Here is a 15,734-nt window from a genome sequence, read left to right on the forward strand (position 1 = left end):
TGGTGGTTTCTGTGTAACTGATGCAGCCCTGCACCTTTTATTGCAGGTGACTGGGCTCAAGTGAAAGGTGACACTTCTTTCTTTATACTGAGGAAGAGTGCTCAGAAATAGTATTCATGCACTCAAGTATCGCCCCACTCCTCCACCTGTGTGACAGATATCCTTTATTCCTTACAGTCTAAGTTTCTGTCTCCAGCCTGACTGGTGTGTGGCAACTGTGTGCAGCCACTGTAGCACAACTATTCATCTCAATTTTATATATAAAACACCAAATCACAACAACAGTCACCTCAGGGCACTTTATACTGTAAGGTAAAGACCCAATAATAATGCAGAGAGAACCCCAACCATCACTCGATCCCCTCTGAGTGAGGAGGAAGAAAAGCTCTGGGAAAACCAGACTCAGGGAGGGGCGACCATCTGCCGTGACCGGTTTGGGGTGAAGGGAGGAAGACGGAACAAAAGGCGCAGCGTGGAAGAGAGACAGAGATTAATAATAACTAATGATTAAATGCAGAATGGTGTATAAACACAGAGTGAGTAAGAAGAAACACTCAGTGCACAGTCATCTGCAGCCTGGACCTATTGCAGCATCGCTAAGGGAGGATTCAGGGTCACCTGATCCAACCCAATTATATGCTTTAGCAAAAAGAGAAGTATAAAAGTAGAGAGGATGCCTGTCTCTCGAATCCTGACTGGCAGCTGGTTTCTGCAGAAGAGACTCTGAAAGCTCTGCCTCCTGTTTTACTTTTAAAAACCCGGAAGCCACAACTAAGACGAAGTGCTCTAACGGGGTTATACGATACTATGAGTTTTACTAAAGTAAACATAAAACGTGTCAGGGCCCCAAGGTTGTCAAATTTATTCATATAGCACATTGACCAAGGTGCTGTACATTTAAGATTATCAAAAGAGATAAAAACAAAGGAAGACATGGTAAAAGTTAAGAAACAAGAATCATAAAATTAGAAGATCTGAGTGAGAAATAAGATAAATAAAAGCAGTACCAACTGATTCTGATTTAAAAGCCAAAGAATAAAAGTGGGTTTTGAAAGTGTTGGGGAGGTCCTGATGTGAGGGAGCAGTCACAGCAGACCTCGGACAGCCAGGAGCATCTGATCCACAGACCTCAGTGATCTTGCAGGAGTGGACCAATTTAACAGATCAGAAAGGTCTGAGGGTGCTAACCCGTGCAACGCCTCAAAAACAAATAATAAAATCTTAAAATTAATTCAAAACCTAACTGGCAGCCAGTGTAAGGATGCCAGTATGGGAGATATGTGGTCTCACTTCCCAGTTAGTAACCGTGCAGCAGCGTTTTGGACCAGCTGCAGTCGGCTACCTGATGACAGGCTAACACCAGAGTAAAGACTATTACAGTCGTTGAGGCGAGATGAAATGAAGGCATGAACAGCTCTGAAACAGAGAAATGGCTTCACTTTAGCAAGAAGATGAAAGAAACTGGTCTTCACTACAGTATTGATCTGTTTATCAAACGTTAGATTAGAGTCAAAAATCACTCCAACGTTCCTCTTAAATTCCTCCAAACAATCCAGACGACTCACAGATCTACGTTTCAGTGGCAGGTAAATCTGTGATCGTCTGCATAACAATGGATTCTTGTGTTTTAATTACATTACAATTCTAGTGTTGAGTTTTGGATCATGTCTGGATTCACTGACATGTCGGAACTGACTGATAAATAATAGTTAGCAGTGCTTGTTGTGGTTCCTTATAAATAACTGGAGTGCTGCTTCATTTCTGTCCTCTCCATTATTCTGTTTTCTTCCACACATTTTCCGCTCCTGCGCGTTTGATCTTATGATTATAAATTTAATTCTGAAAATGTGTTTATGACACATGTGGTGTCTTTTAGAGCTAATGCTAAAACTAGTTTTATTTACACTACTGTGCAAAAGTCTCGAGTCACCCTTCATTTCTTTATATTTCCCTTCCAAGGAGACAGACTTTCTTGTCTTGAACAACTGTTCTCCAGCATTTATTTCAGCATTAAGCCGTTTCACACTGTGCTGTGAATATTTCAGATGTATAAAAAAAAATCACCTAACATCAGAGGCTGAATGTTGTGTTTAAAAATAGCAGAAAACTGCAAAAAAAAAACACATTTAAATTGTGTTTTAAGGCACCCTGCTACAAGCAGACTGTTACAAAAAGAATGTAATTTGTTTCCATTTCTTTAATAGTATCTATGAAAATTATTGATAACACAGTTCAACAGGCATAAAATATAAAAATTAACACAAAATTTGTGATTTTCAGAGAACTATTAGGTGAAAACATCTCAGCATGCTGTGCAGAAATTCATGTCCTGCCTCCAGCTCTATACCCAGTATGTCGGCTTCACTGTTCATTACTTCCTGTAGTTTCTCTATAATTTGGATGCTAACTAGTAATCACTGTTTTGTGTCGCTCCAATCAGCCACAGAACTTTGGAGTTGTACGAATTGCTCTCTTTTCTTCATCTATCCATTTTCTTAATTATTCATTCTCCTCAGGTTTGTGCAGCTGTCACTGGGCAAAACATGGAGTACTAACCCAATCAAGTAACAACTGCGATGGTACACACCGTGGACCATCTACCTCCACAACCACATAATTTGTGGTCAGAAGGTCTGTAGTACAATTCCTAGCTCCTCCATTCTACATGTCCAAACATCCTGAAGCCCAAGTTTTGTCCTACGCACCCATCCCAGTGTGAGTGTGTATGTGTCCGTGTTAGATACAAAAAATGAATATGTGCGTGGTCATGTGACTATGATGTGTAGTGCAAAGTGCTGTGTGTGCAGCTCAGTTACTTCCTTTTGTTCCACTGTGGAATTTCAGGAGGACTGAACAATAAAGTGAGCTGGGATGATTTTACACTGAAACAGATCAAATATAAATTCTGCAATTATACTCTGAAATATCGCTCCACCACATCAGCACTACCTCACCTTGGAATTACTTGTGAAGACAAGTGATGGATAAAACAAAGATAAAAATGTGATGGTGGAAAGAGTGGTTCCAGTGGGGTGAAGAAGGGTAGAGAAACACACTGAGAGTGGGGCCAGGCCATGGGCGGGGAGAACGAGTGTCACCTCTCAAATTAGACTGAGGAATTTGTGCATAAGGTTGACAGAAGGATTGGTTTCACTGGGGGTGGGTTCAAGTTATGGCTCATGACTCTCAGGATAAAACACTGGAGAAGGAGGAACCTAATATCAATTAAAATCAATAAATAAATCAGTCCTGATATGATTGAGGAATACTGAAAATAATTAGTTTACTAAAATCAATTTATGAAAAACTCTATAATCAGACGAGTCTCCAGTGCACAGAGGGAGGATAAGGAGAAAAGGTGCTAAAAATTAGAAAACAAGAGATTACTCAACCAATAAACTTAGTTATACAGCTCGTGGTATAGTGTGGTCAGACTGGCGACCTGTCCAGGGTGTAACATCTGTACCCGACAAAACAGCAGGTGTTTGTTGTGTATTATTGCGCCCTATCACTAGCTCTAAATGAGAAATTACTGTCTTCACATTATGTCCCACTTATTTTATTTAAAAAGTGATACAACAAGACTGTAAGTAAGTCACCAGCACATCGAGCCAAGTCAGCTGAGAGGAGTTGCAGGGCACTGATTTTTGATGAGTATTTAAACAGTTTCCTGTAAATATCAAACGCCTGTTCCTAGTGTGCACATCCATAATCCAGTGTTATTTAAGCCTCACTTACATGATTGTTTTTCCACCACAGAAACAGGTGCACTGACTTTCCACTTACAATAGTGCATGTATAGAAATGCTCCTATGTGCAACTGTTAGTCATGGCTGTGGCTATTCATAGTGAGTGCACCACAATGTAAACGTGTAAACACAATCTCATAAGTGCCTTTGCTGTATGAAATCTGACACTTTTCTAGTTAGTCAAAAACAATGTTCATTTTGCTCTATCGAAGCACGTTTAGCAACTGTAAGCAGGATCTAGATGTTCTGTGGTACATGTGTGGGACTGTAGGGGTGTCACAATACCACAAATCCAAACTCAGCACAAATACCCAGGAAAACGGTTGATACCATTTTCAGTAGCACAGGAGAAAATTTTGACCCTCATCCCACAGCAACAGGAGTAATAGCAAAGAAGTGACACCTCGGAAAATATATCTTGTTAACTTAGAGTTATATTTAAAAAACAGTATTTAATATTAAGTTGAGAGGGGTTTTTTTTATTTTGTTTTACAAATTTTGATAATGCCAATACAGACAGAGACAGCTGACCTGCAAAATCTGCAAAATCAGAAACACATTTAAATACGTTATTGTAAAAAGTAGAAAAGTTCAAGTTTATCATCTTGTGCACATCTGCCCTCAGCCCGTCTTTACTCTTTATTTGCTCTGATTACTTCTCCACACTCTGGACTCTATGTCCAGCCCAGCTACAGTCTCCTCTCTGCTCTGCACAGCCACCAACCTGCCTGCTAATCCACGCTCTGTAATTATTCGTCTTTTATCTAATTGCAGTTCGCTGGCCACGATGTTAATGATAACAGATGGCTACTGTGGCTATTCCTCATGCTAAACAGCTAATGTTCATATGTGTGCCGGCTAGGTTAACATTTTGATAACTGTTTAATATTTCAGTGTGGTTGAAATGAGAGTTTTACTGAGCTCTGAGTGTTATGCACGATAACTACATCAGCTGTCAGTGGGGGGAGGAGCTGTGGGCCTCTCTGTCTGCAGCAGTTGTGTGTGAAGTTGTGTGTCAGCTGGAGGAGGCAACACTGAGGCTGTTGGTACTGACACTGTTGCAGGGCTGAACTGAAAGATGCGTCGAAAAACGAAATCAAAAGAAATTTCATTGCAGCAACTTAAAATGATACTCAGCAGGTTTGCATGGCCCCGACATGCCTGACAACATCAGGGGACACTCCCAATGAGACGACGGATGGTGTCCTGGGGGACCTCCGCCCAGATCTGGAGCAGAACATCACTGAGTTCGGGGCAGCAATCAGAGATGTTCTGTTGGATTTGGGTCAGAGGAGCATGAGGGCCAGTCAGTGGTGTCGGTTTCTTCATCCTCCAGGAACTGCCTGCAGAGTCTGGCCACGTGAGGCTGGGCAACGCTGAGTACCAGGAGGAACCAAGGATCCGCCGCACCAGCGTAGGGTCCAAGGATGTCAGCCCAATAGTGTTTCCCACAGCTTCTCCAGGCCCTTTCGCAGTGGTCAGGGTACCAGTGGTGGACCTGCCAGTTCTGGTATTCTATGGCAAATGCCACAGATAATCGGGTCCCACAGTACCAGGCAGTGAGCACAGGGCCCACTAGAAGACTTCAGTCCCTCAGGCAGCCCTCATGAAGTCTGTTTCTTATATTCAGATATATTGGTCATTTTGTAGCTCTGGCACTGCACAAGGAGCAAACAACAGTTCTGCTGATGAGTTCAGGAACTTTTACGGCCCTGTCCAGCTCTCCTACAGTAATTGCTGACTTTCTGAAAATTGCACGTGTTGATGTGCCGTCCTGGATGAGTTGGGGTGACTGTGCAACGTCTGTAGGGTCCATGTATCACATTATGCTACCAATAGTGACACCAACCCTAGCCAAACTGAAACTAACAGCTGAAACTGATTAACAACCCCCTCTGCTACTTAACTGACCAGTCTGATTGGCTTAATGCTAAACTATGATAACAAATTGTTTTTTTATTGCTATTATTGGGGGGGGGGGGTGTCCTGTGTGAGCATGTACCTCCTATGTCTCCATAACTGGTGACACAATCCTAATAAAATTTGGCACAAAGATTTTTACACATACAGCAGTTATTAAGATCTATATTACAAATCTATATATTCTTTAAACTTTCGCATATATTATAACCATTTATTCATTCGTCTCCATTTGTGTTTCTCTTCCGTGTCATCTTAAACGTTCACTGCCTGCATGTAACGTGTCACCAAATCTGTACCGTGACAGGATTTTGTTCACGTGACCACAAAAGAGAAGGTTTTGAAAAAGCCCTGCAGGCCTGGCAGAAATCGCCTGCTAGTTACACACAAAAACATGACTCTTTATGTCTTAACTGTGGTTTTACATCATTACAGACGAAGCTGTAGTTCTTTTTATGATTAAAAGACATCTCTGCTCCCGAGGACGGCTGCACAGTATCTATCAAAGCGTCGTCCACTCCCACAGGAAACTGCATTTTCCTGTCTCAGCACTCGGCACACACACAGGCTGTACAGGTTACTGGCAAAACCGGTTTTTAATATGTTAACAATAAACAGTAGAGCTTCAAGATAAATGCTACAAGGAGAATATAACCTTTCTGCTTAAATAATAAATGTGATATCAAAATACTTCACCAGATGGAATATTTATGAGGTGACAGTTTAAATGATTTCAAAGAGATTTCAAAAAACAAAGCAAGTCGCAATGTACAAAAAATACACAGTCCAAACAAGCTCTAATAATAAGTCTAATAAGGGGTAAAATCATAGAATTATTATTCTTTTAACATGAAATTACACAAAAGACTAGAATTAGTATTTAACATAGTGCACAAGCATCGTCTGTGTTGAATAGAAAAACTGGAACACCTAGAAATAACTTATTAATAATTATATATATATTAATATTAATAGTTTTATCATAATTCACACATTCAAAATGCAATGATGAGCAAACAAAAGGAAACTAGCAACACTGCTGCACAGCCTGATGCTCCACGAACAAAAGCATGCTCCGTAGCAAAGGTTTACATATCTTCCTCTAAAGTTCAGGTTTTTTTCTACCCCAAACGTCCCCCACAGTGGGGATAGTGACACTCCACTCAAGTCACCCACTCAAATGAAATATAAATCCACTTGCATTAAATAACTGTCTTTCACAGCAGTGGCAGGGTTTATCTTTCTCACAGGTACCAGAGTTAAAGAAATCATCAGTTTGGCTTAAGCAAGAGCGCAGCCTGAGTACAGTGCTCGCCAAATTAGCAAAGCTGCATAGCAACCCCGCCAGAAATGTGCAGAGCCAGAATTCACTTACAGATATTAGCTTGTGTGATAAAACTGCATGCACATGCAAGTTTTATTAAATGAACACATTCAGTAAAACCTGCAGCGGTGATTAAACTTTGGCAATCATCCCACTGACAATGTATAAGGACTGAGTGCTGTCTGCTGCCAAAATAGCTTTTACTGTTATGACTTGGAAAAGAAATACATTCAAGCTACAGAGACCTGCAGATACAGAGAGGCAGGAGAAAATGGTTGCTTTGTTTTTAACTGCAGATATCATTCATTAAGGCAGGACTGGCTTGGTTTCAGACTTTAGTGCTCTCGCTTCTCTTTCCCTTTGAATGTGGTGCCGGCACATGTTACCAATCTGAATTATGGATCTATAGCTTTGTGCTTAAAGCTGAAAGAAATTCAACTTGTGGAAGCTTCAGTGCATTAGTGCAGGATCAGCCTATCACATCATGTTTATCCAAATCCTCCAGCACGGCCGTTAGCCACACAAATCACATTATGCAGATATCCTGAAAAAGTGATGTAGCCTCTTATAATTTAGCATCAAATTGTAAGGAGAAAATGATAACAGGGGGAGTAAATAATCAGCTTGCTATATATGAACACAATTTCTAGCAGGCACCTCCTAATCAAAACTCGGCTAACTCGCCTTCTCATGACTGATTATGGCAATAATATGACGGTCTGTCTGGGCTTCTGTTGGTCACAAGATCAACATCTGTCCCTGTACAGTTTAGTTTCTGCCATCATACCACAACCACTTTTGAATGGGGAGAAACAGCCTTGAAATGTGATGAAAAACATGAATTTGTTACAGTCAGCATGACTTCATAGGAAGAATATAACATTTCTGCAGCAGATACATTGTATAAACTCTTTGGATGTGAATGCAACACCCTGGACAGAAACTAAAACAGTGTGTGATATTTTTTAATCCTAGCCAAGTATTTTAATGCCTAAACCTAAATGAGAATTTACTGTACGAAAATCTAAACAAGTTGTTTTTAGTGTGTATTAATAATATTTCATTTAAAATCTTACTAATAGTGTATTAGAGAATAATATATGTAAAATGTAAAAATCTGTCACATGTATGAACTGAACTGTGGTCTCTGTTGTCGTTCATCTGTGCCCAGATAACGGATTAATCTGTGCCCATAAATACAAATCAATAGATCAGAAGTCGTGACTGTTTTATGAAGTGCACTGAGCCTGTGTTTCGACCAGTGCTGCTGTTTCAGCCACTGCTTTGACCACATATGAATCTACATGCTGTCAAATACATTTGCTAAAAGGAATTAATATTATCAAGCAACAACATTGCCACTGGTTAAAATGTTACCGTGCTAAAGTGCTGTACATATAATGAAAAGAAAAAGAAGCATTTTGTATCAGGAATGTCCTAAAAACACCATCATACCTGAACAGACGCACTTTTACAGAAAGGGTTCTGCAAACCAAACAAATTTACAGTAGAATTTTGTCTTACATATGTGCCACAATATGAGCCACGAATCCGGACAGATGATATCCTGCCATATTTCCCGAGCTCTGTAGTTCTGCTTACAGACAAAGGAGCCTTAAATTGTCAGTATGTAACACTGAGTTTGGCCTGACGCGCTACGCGTGTTGGAGAACCGCATAAACAGCACACAGTTTAACCCGGTACCGGTGTTGTGGAGCGAAAAAAAAGGCCTGTAACCATGACCACCTTTGATGTAGCGATGATTAAACGGAATAACATCAATCGTCCAACACAAACACTGCTTTACTTATTCCTCGAGTTTGAGACCAGCAGTGTCAAAAATCAAAGACGCATACAGACCGCAGAAATTCTTCATTGTTATGTTTTAATATAGCGCTGCCTCTTCGTGTCAGCTGTCAAGTGGCTCACTGAATAATAATAGCTTAAGAACGGCATCAGTTTTTCGGTCTTACCCGCCTATTCCTTCGAAGAAAACCCGAGGCGACGACTTGGTGCCTTCTTTCTTTCCTTCCTTGCTCTGCCTGGACAGCGATAATTACCCCGAAGAAAAGCGGAGGCTGTGAAAAACGAAATGTCGATAATAACGCATTGAAACAGCGGCGAGTTTACGGACACACTCGGTCGGTTAGACCGTAAAGCACTGACAGTAGGGGGAGACTGCTCCTAATAAATACCGCTTGTAAACATGGAGCTGACAGTTACTCTCGCGAGAGCACCTGTGGTGCTGTCAAACTACTCCCCGATGGAAAAAAGCACATATGGTGCCAAATTAGACACATCTAAAATAAAGTGTCTGTGCAGTATGAGACCAAAGAACTCAGGGCTACATACTGTACGCTATGCATCAAGCTGGAAGTGTAGCTGCAGATTAATGTAAATATTATTTCCTTGTATTTTCATTAAATTTTGTTATTCTTTCTGCTTTCACACCAATAAAAACTCACAGCAAGGTCCTTGGAAGGACCACCCAGCTTCTGTTTCCATGGCAAATGATAAAAGCAGGAAATGATATATACCATTGTTTTTGTAAATATACACTCACCAGGCGCTTTGCTATCTATACCTGTGAAATCTAATGAAATCCAATATAAGAGCTCTATCACATATTCTACTTTCACCAACCACATGTTTTTACCACGTTATGAGACGAAAAATTGAGACGCCTACTGTAGCAGAAACTGGGCTACTTAAAAAGCCAGTCTGAGTCATAGTTAGTGTTTTGTCTTTGTCTCTCTATCTATCTTTCTGCCTACTGTCCCCAAATGCTTCTTCATATTGATGATCCTTGGCAGTCTGATTGTTTAACATCCGTCAATCTATCAATCGATTGCATTGATCCCTTTTCTGCCACTTATCCATATTGTGAGGGCAGCAGTCTACATAGAGACCTAGAGGCCTTCCTTTCTGGGGACGCCACCCTAAAGCTGATTCTATGGTCGAGCACAGAGAGCACATTCAGGGACTGCCCGTCTGCCTGCAGTGAGCTCTGTTCTCAGAGGGAGGCAGTGTACAAAGCATGTGTTACAACCAGTCTGTGGCCACTCTTGGTTGTGCTGTTGTCGCTCTGTCTGCCAGCCACAAAGGAGAGCTAAATTATAACACTATTACATGAGAACACTCATGTGTGGGATTATTGTACATCATAACAACTATTACATATGGTGCTGGGTGGTGTGTGATGCCCTGATGGCTATCGGATAGAAATGTTCTCCAGTCTGGAACAAACTATGATGGGGTGTAAGGAATCTCTTGAAAGGTGGAGTTCAAAAGAGGGTAGAGGACCAGCTGATGGTCTCCTAGGTAGTCTTTATTGTAGATGCTCCTCAGTCCTCCTCTTGTAGTCCCTCTTAGCCTCTCTTTAGGTTGGTCCATGCCATGCTGTAGAGGGCCCTGTCACCAGACCTGAAGGCGATGTTCTCTTGAAGCAGCTGCTGGACCTCCCTGGTCTTGGTTGGGAAAGACCCGGATGTGTTTCATCACAGTAACAGTCAATGCATACAAAGCATTCAAGTGAAACCAGTGGTAAAAAGTGGAAAAGTGCCAGTGCAATCACTTTTTGTGATTTTCATACTGTCATTTTTTATCATTGAAGTTTTTTTTCACGGTTTTCCTGTTCCCAGTGAACATTATATTGGAGGACTGCATGGGAGAACATCTTGGATGGGTGAAAACCCCTCTCCGCCTTGGTCCAACCAAAAAGTCTACACAGACGGACACATTTGTGGGACCATAAATTTAACCTCATTCCTTATAGCCAGTCTTGGCAGGATGGGACTGGACTGTTTCCCAGTCTACACGACACTACACTCTCTCTACCCTGGAGATGCTAGAGATGCACTACACGAGGGCCTATATCTTACACTAGCAGCTTGAAGCAACTGTTGTTGTGAAATGGTGCGCTATAATTAAAATGTGAGGAGTTTATACTGTCAGACTATGTCTGTCACCAAAACTTAAAAGCATGTAGTAGAGTTTATAATGAGAGACAAGTATGAAGATGAGTTTTTATACACTAGGTAAAATGTAACAAAAGTGGTATAGATAGTATATAATATTAATGTCATTTTAATAGAATAGAATAGAATAGAATAGAATAGAATAGAATAGAATAGACTAGAATAATCCTTTAATTGTCCCACAAGGGGAGATTTGGTTGTATCAGCAGCAAAAAAAAAAAAAACAACAAAACAAAACACATATACAAAAAGAACAGGACGCAGAACAGAAAACAAAAAACACAACTTTGACATATTTACATCATGGACAATAGTTACCAGAGCAGAGTACAGTACAGTTGTTAAAATTAGCATACAGAGAGTGTGCAAACAGAGCAGGATACTGAAAGATGTTTAAATAGTTAAGAATATTTAGAATAATTAAAAAAGTGCAGATTGTGTATTGTACCTGTGCATTAAAAAGTAGACATGTAACTTCCAATAAGTTAGTGTATATATAAGCTGAGAAAAGTAATGTGCAGTTATAACAGTAGAAGTTGTTACAGCACTGATGTAAACATCTATGATTGTTGGGAGCAGTTTTGATTGTACAGTCTGACAGCTGCAGGGAGGAAGGACCTGCGGAAACGCTCCTTCATGCATCTAGGATGCAGCAGTCTGTCACTGAAGGAGCTCTGCAGTTCAGCAACATTTACATGCATGGGGTGGGAGACTCTGCCCATCAGAGATGTTATTTTGGCCAGAGTCCTTCTGTCTCCCACCACCTGCACTGGGTCCAGGGTGCATCCCAGAACAGAGCTGGCCTTCCTGATGAGTTTATCCAACCTCTTCCTCTCAGCTGCTGATAAACTGCTGCTCCAACATACCACACTGTAAAAAATGACAGATGCCACCACAGAGTCATAGAAGGTCTTTAAAAGCGCTCCCTGTACTCCAAATGACCTCAGCCGCCTCAGCAGGTAGAGTCTGCTCTGACCCTTCCTGTAAAGAGCACCAGTGTTGTGGCTCCAGTCCAGTTTATTATTCAGGTGAACACCCAGGTACCTATATGAGTCCACTATCTCAATGTCCACTCCCTGGATGTTCACCGGTGTCAGTGTGGTGGGTCTGCGTCTCCGGAAATCCACCACCAACTCCTTGGTTTTCGTTGATCAGCAGGTGGTTCTGCTGGCACCAGTCCACAAAGTCCAGAGTCCACTGTCTGTACTCTGAGTCGTCCTCACCTGTGATGAGGCCGACTATGGCAGAGTCGTCAGAGAACTTCTGTAGGTGGCAGCGTGGGGAGTTGATGGAGCAGCAGTCTTAAAATTGCAAAGCTTCTGAAGCGTGATCATCGAACAATCAAGCGTTTCATTCAAAATAGTCAACAGGGTCGCAAGAAGCGTGTGGAAAAACCAAGGCGCAAAATAACTGCCCATGAACTGAGAAAAGTCAAGCATGCAGCTGCCAAGATGCCACTTGCCACCAGTTTGGCCATATTTCAGAGCTGCAACATCACTGGAGTGCCCAAAAGCACAAGGTGTGCAATACTCAGAGACATGGCCAAGGTAAGAAAGGCTGAAAGACGACCACCACTGAACAAGACACACAAGCTGAAACGTCAAGACTGGGCCAAGAAATATCTCAAGACTGATTTTTCTAAGGTTTTATGGACTGATGAAATGAGAGTGAGTCTTGATGGGCCAGATGGATGGGCCCGTGGCTGGATTGGTAAAGGGCAGAGAGCTCCAGTCCCACTCAGACGCCAGCAAGGTGGAGGTGGAGTACTGGTTTGGGCTGGTATCATCAAAGATGAGCTTGTGGGGCCTTTTCGGGTTGAGGATGGAGTCAAGCTCAACTCCCAGTCCTACTGCCAGTTTCTGGAAGACACCTTCTTCAAGCAGTGGTACAGGAAGAAATCTGCATCCTTCAAGAAAAACATGATTTTCATGCAGGACAATGCTACCACAGCTGTCTTCCACAGCTGTGGTACTTTCCCCAGTGACAGGCTCAGGTTGAACAGATATCCTAGGATGCCACACAGTTCATCTGGGCAGCACCTCAGGAGCCTGGAGCTGATGCCATCTGGACCTGCAGCCTTCCGCACCTTGATCTTGCGAAGCTCGTTCCTCACTTGAAGTGCTGAGATAGAAGTAGAGTGGATTTTGGGGGAGGGGGATGTAAGTTGGAGTCCACAGAAGCTGGGGGTGGGTGTGATGCCTGGGAGCTGAGAGGTGTGAAGTCCTGAGATAAAAGACCAGCAGCCCCTGAAGATGACGGAGATTGCAGCAGGGGGGACGATGCTGAGGGAGGGGTGGGTGGTTGATCAAACCTATTAAAATATTTATTTAGGTCATTCACCCACCCACCTTCACCCACCTCTCCTGCAGCCTGAGGGGTTGGTTTTTGTCCTGAGATTGTCTTCAGGCTGTTCCAAACCCCTCTATATGTTTATTAATGAGATCAGAGTAGGTGGTTCACTTTTCATATTATACATGGTTTTCTTTGGCAATATAATTGAAAACACTGACATCATTACCAACACTGCAACAACACAGACAGAGAGGCGTGAATGACTGTAACTGTCTCGTTGTAAGTTAATGTTAATACATTTGAGCCTATAATACTAAATAATAAATGTTAAAATGTTAAAAACAACCAGACACTCATCCCAGACGGCATTAACTTTGACTTTAGCTCTCCTGTGACATATGTCTGTAACTTGCACACAAAGTTGAGGAATATATTGTCTGGTATGTGTTTCTGTGTGTATTTGTTCAACTCAGCATTAGACACATTTCCACTTTTCCACAAATTTGCATAATAAATTAACAATCAATTGACCAGTAGGATACTCGTAGGTTTTACTTTAATGTACATAGAAAATAGTCAAACACAGTAGTAATTACATGTGGATGGTCTTTGTACAATAAACATTAATTGCATTGTTTATGATCAAATGAAAAAAAAACAACTTTTCTTGTCTTGATTTCCAGACCTCCAGCCAACATACAAAGAAACCCACTGTGTGCTTTGCCTCCCACAGTCCGCAGACATGCATTTTAGGTTTAATTATTCTGGTAGGTTGTGGTCTAAAGCACTTTGAGTGAGACTGGAAAAAAGTTATATAAATGCAAGAAAAAATGCATGAATGCAAATACATTGTATTATACACAACTTGCCAGTTTAAATTAGTTCTAATGAAGTGGATGGATAGTTTTTCAAAATATTGTCTTGTTAGTGTTTGTAATAAAACACAACCAACTGTTCTATTTTTACATTAAGTACATATTCACATCACAGGGAAGATCCTTTGCAAAGCCAGCCATCCAGTGCATGCATACTGTTATAATAATAACATTGTTAACTCCATAAAACTACCCTTTCTCCTAAATATGTATCAATATTTCAAAAGGTAGCTCACAGAACGATTATGTAATGTCGGTCGATGTACATTGTTTGCAAACAATCAATGTCAGACCAACATTCCTCTCATTCTAAGCGTGACTTCTGCTGCAGCTGTGGGATGTTTGTTAGGAAAGTTGTCTTCTGTGCCAATAAAAGCCAGCTGCTGCCTCTTTACAGCTTGGTAATTTTCTGTTCATGCAACAAACCCCCGGATAATAGCACGAGGTTTAAAGTTTCTGTGTACGTATATTTACCACAAGTTACATAACTGAAAATCCATCCATGCATTTTCTTCCACTTACCTGGGGCCGGGTCACAGGGGCAGCTGCCTAAGCAGAGAAACCCAGACCTCCCTCTCCCTAGCCACCTCCACCAGGCTGTTCCATGAGTTTCTCTGTTTGAGCGAGTCAGTAGTCTCGCTGCAGAGTTTTGGAAAACCTGGAGATGAGCCAGCCCTTTCTTGTTTTAAACAAGTAAACAGACCATTACAGTAGTCCAGTCTTATAGAGACAAAAGCATGAATTATCATCTCAAGTTCACTTACTGAAACAATTGATCTAATTTTTGAGATGTCCTCAAATGAAAAAAGAAGGTTCTTACTCCATTTTAAGTCAAGGAAGCTTCGTCAAAAATAACGCCTAAATTTCTGAGGCTACACTTCTGCGAGAGACCTGAATAACCCAGGTGGTGTTTAATGCCAGATATTGCTCTGCCCAGTGCAATATTCAAAGTTTCAGTTTTGTCTGGGTTTAGCTGTGAGTAGTTGTTGTTCAACCATTGCCAAATATTTGTTAAGCAGTCAATCAAAGTGCAGTTTGTGAACTTAGGAAGCCTTAATTGAGCATTATAGCTAAATATCTTCAGCAAAAAGAAGAAACATAGATGAACTGATGTATCATCTGGCCTAAAGGAAGAATGTATATTTAAAACAGAATAGGTCCCAGCATGGAGCCTTGAGGAACTCCATATAGCAGCTCTGTACATTCAGACATGATCTGGTTTGCATACACACTAAAACTCCTGACAGTTATGTAGGATGGAAACCAATGAATAACAGAGCCGGACGTGCCAACCAGATCTCTCAGTCAGGATGTATGATTAACTGTGTCAAAAGCAGAGGAGAGGTCTAACCTAAGACCAGGACTGTATTCTCCAGAATCTGCTGACTTCATAATATCACTGGTAATTTTAAGTAGTGATGTTTCAGTGGAATGCATTTTAAGAAAACCAGATTGGAAATGGTCATAGATGTTATGTTTATCCAAGTAGGCTGTAAAGTGTGCAGCAACTGGCTTCTCAAAAAGTTTTTACATAAAAGGGAGTTTGGAAATAGGTCTATTATTTTGATGTAATGTTGGATCCAAGTTGGGTTTTTTG

General features: G+C 41.3%; 1 protein-coding gene across 1 annotated transcript in view; it reads right to left on the reverse strand.

The window, feature by feature from the left end:
• Positions 1–9,187, reverse strand: part of ache (acetylcholinesterase) — a 29,980-nt gene extending 20,793 nt beyond the window's left edge. Inside the window, exon 1 of the mRNA XM_031740939.2 lies at positions 8,967–9,187. The gene's annotated coding sequence lies outside the window, so the exon portion shown is untranslated. The remainder of the gene's footprint in view (positions 1–8,966) is intronic.
• Between the last annotated feature and the right edge of the window lie 6,547 nt (positions 9,188–15,734).

Source organism: Oreochromis aureus, linkage group 3, assembly GCF_013358895.1.
Source record: "Oreochromis aureus strain Israel breed Guangdong linkage group 3, ZZ_aureus, whole genome shotgun sequence".
Taxonomy (NCBI): domain Eukaryota; kingdom Metazoa; phylum Chordata; class Actinopteri; order Cichliformes; family Cichlidae; genus Oreochromis; species Oreochromis aureus.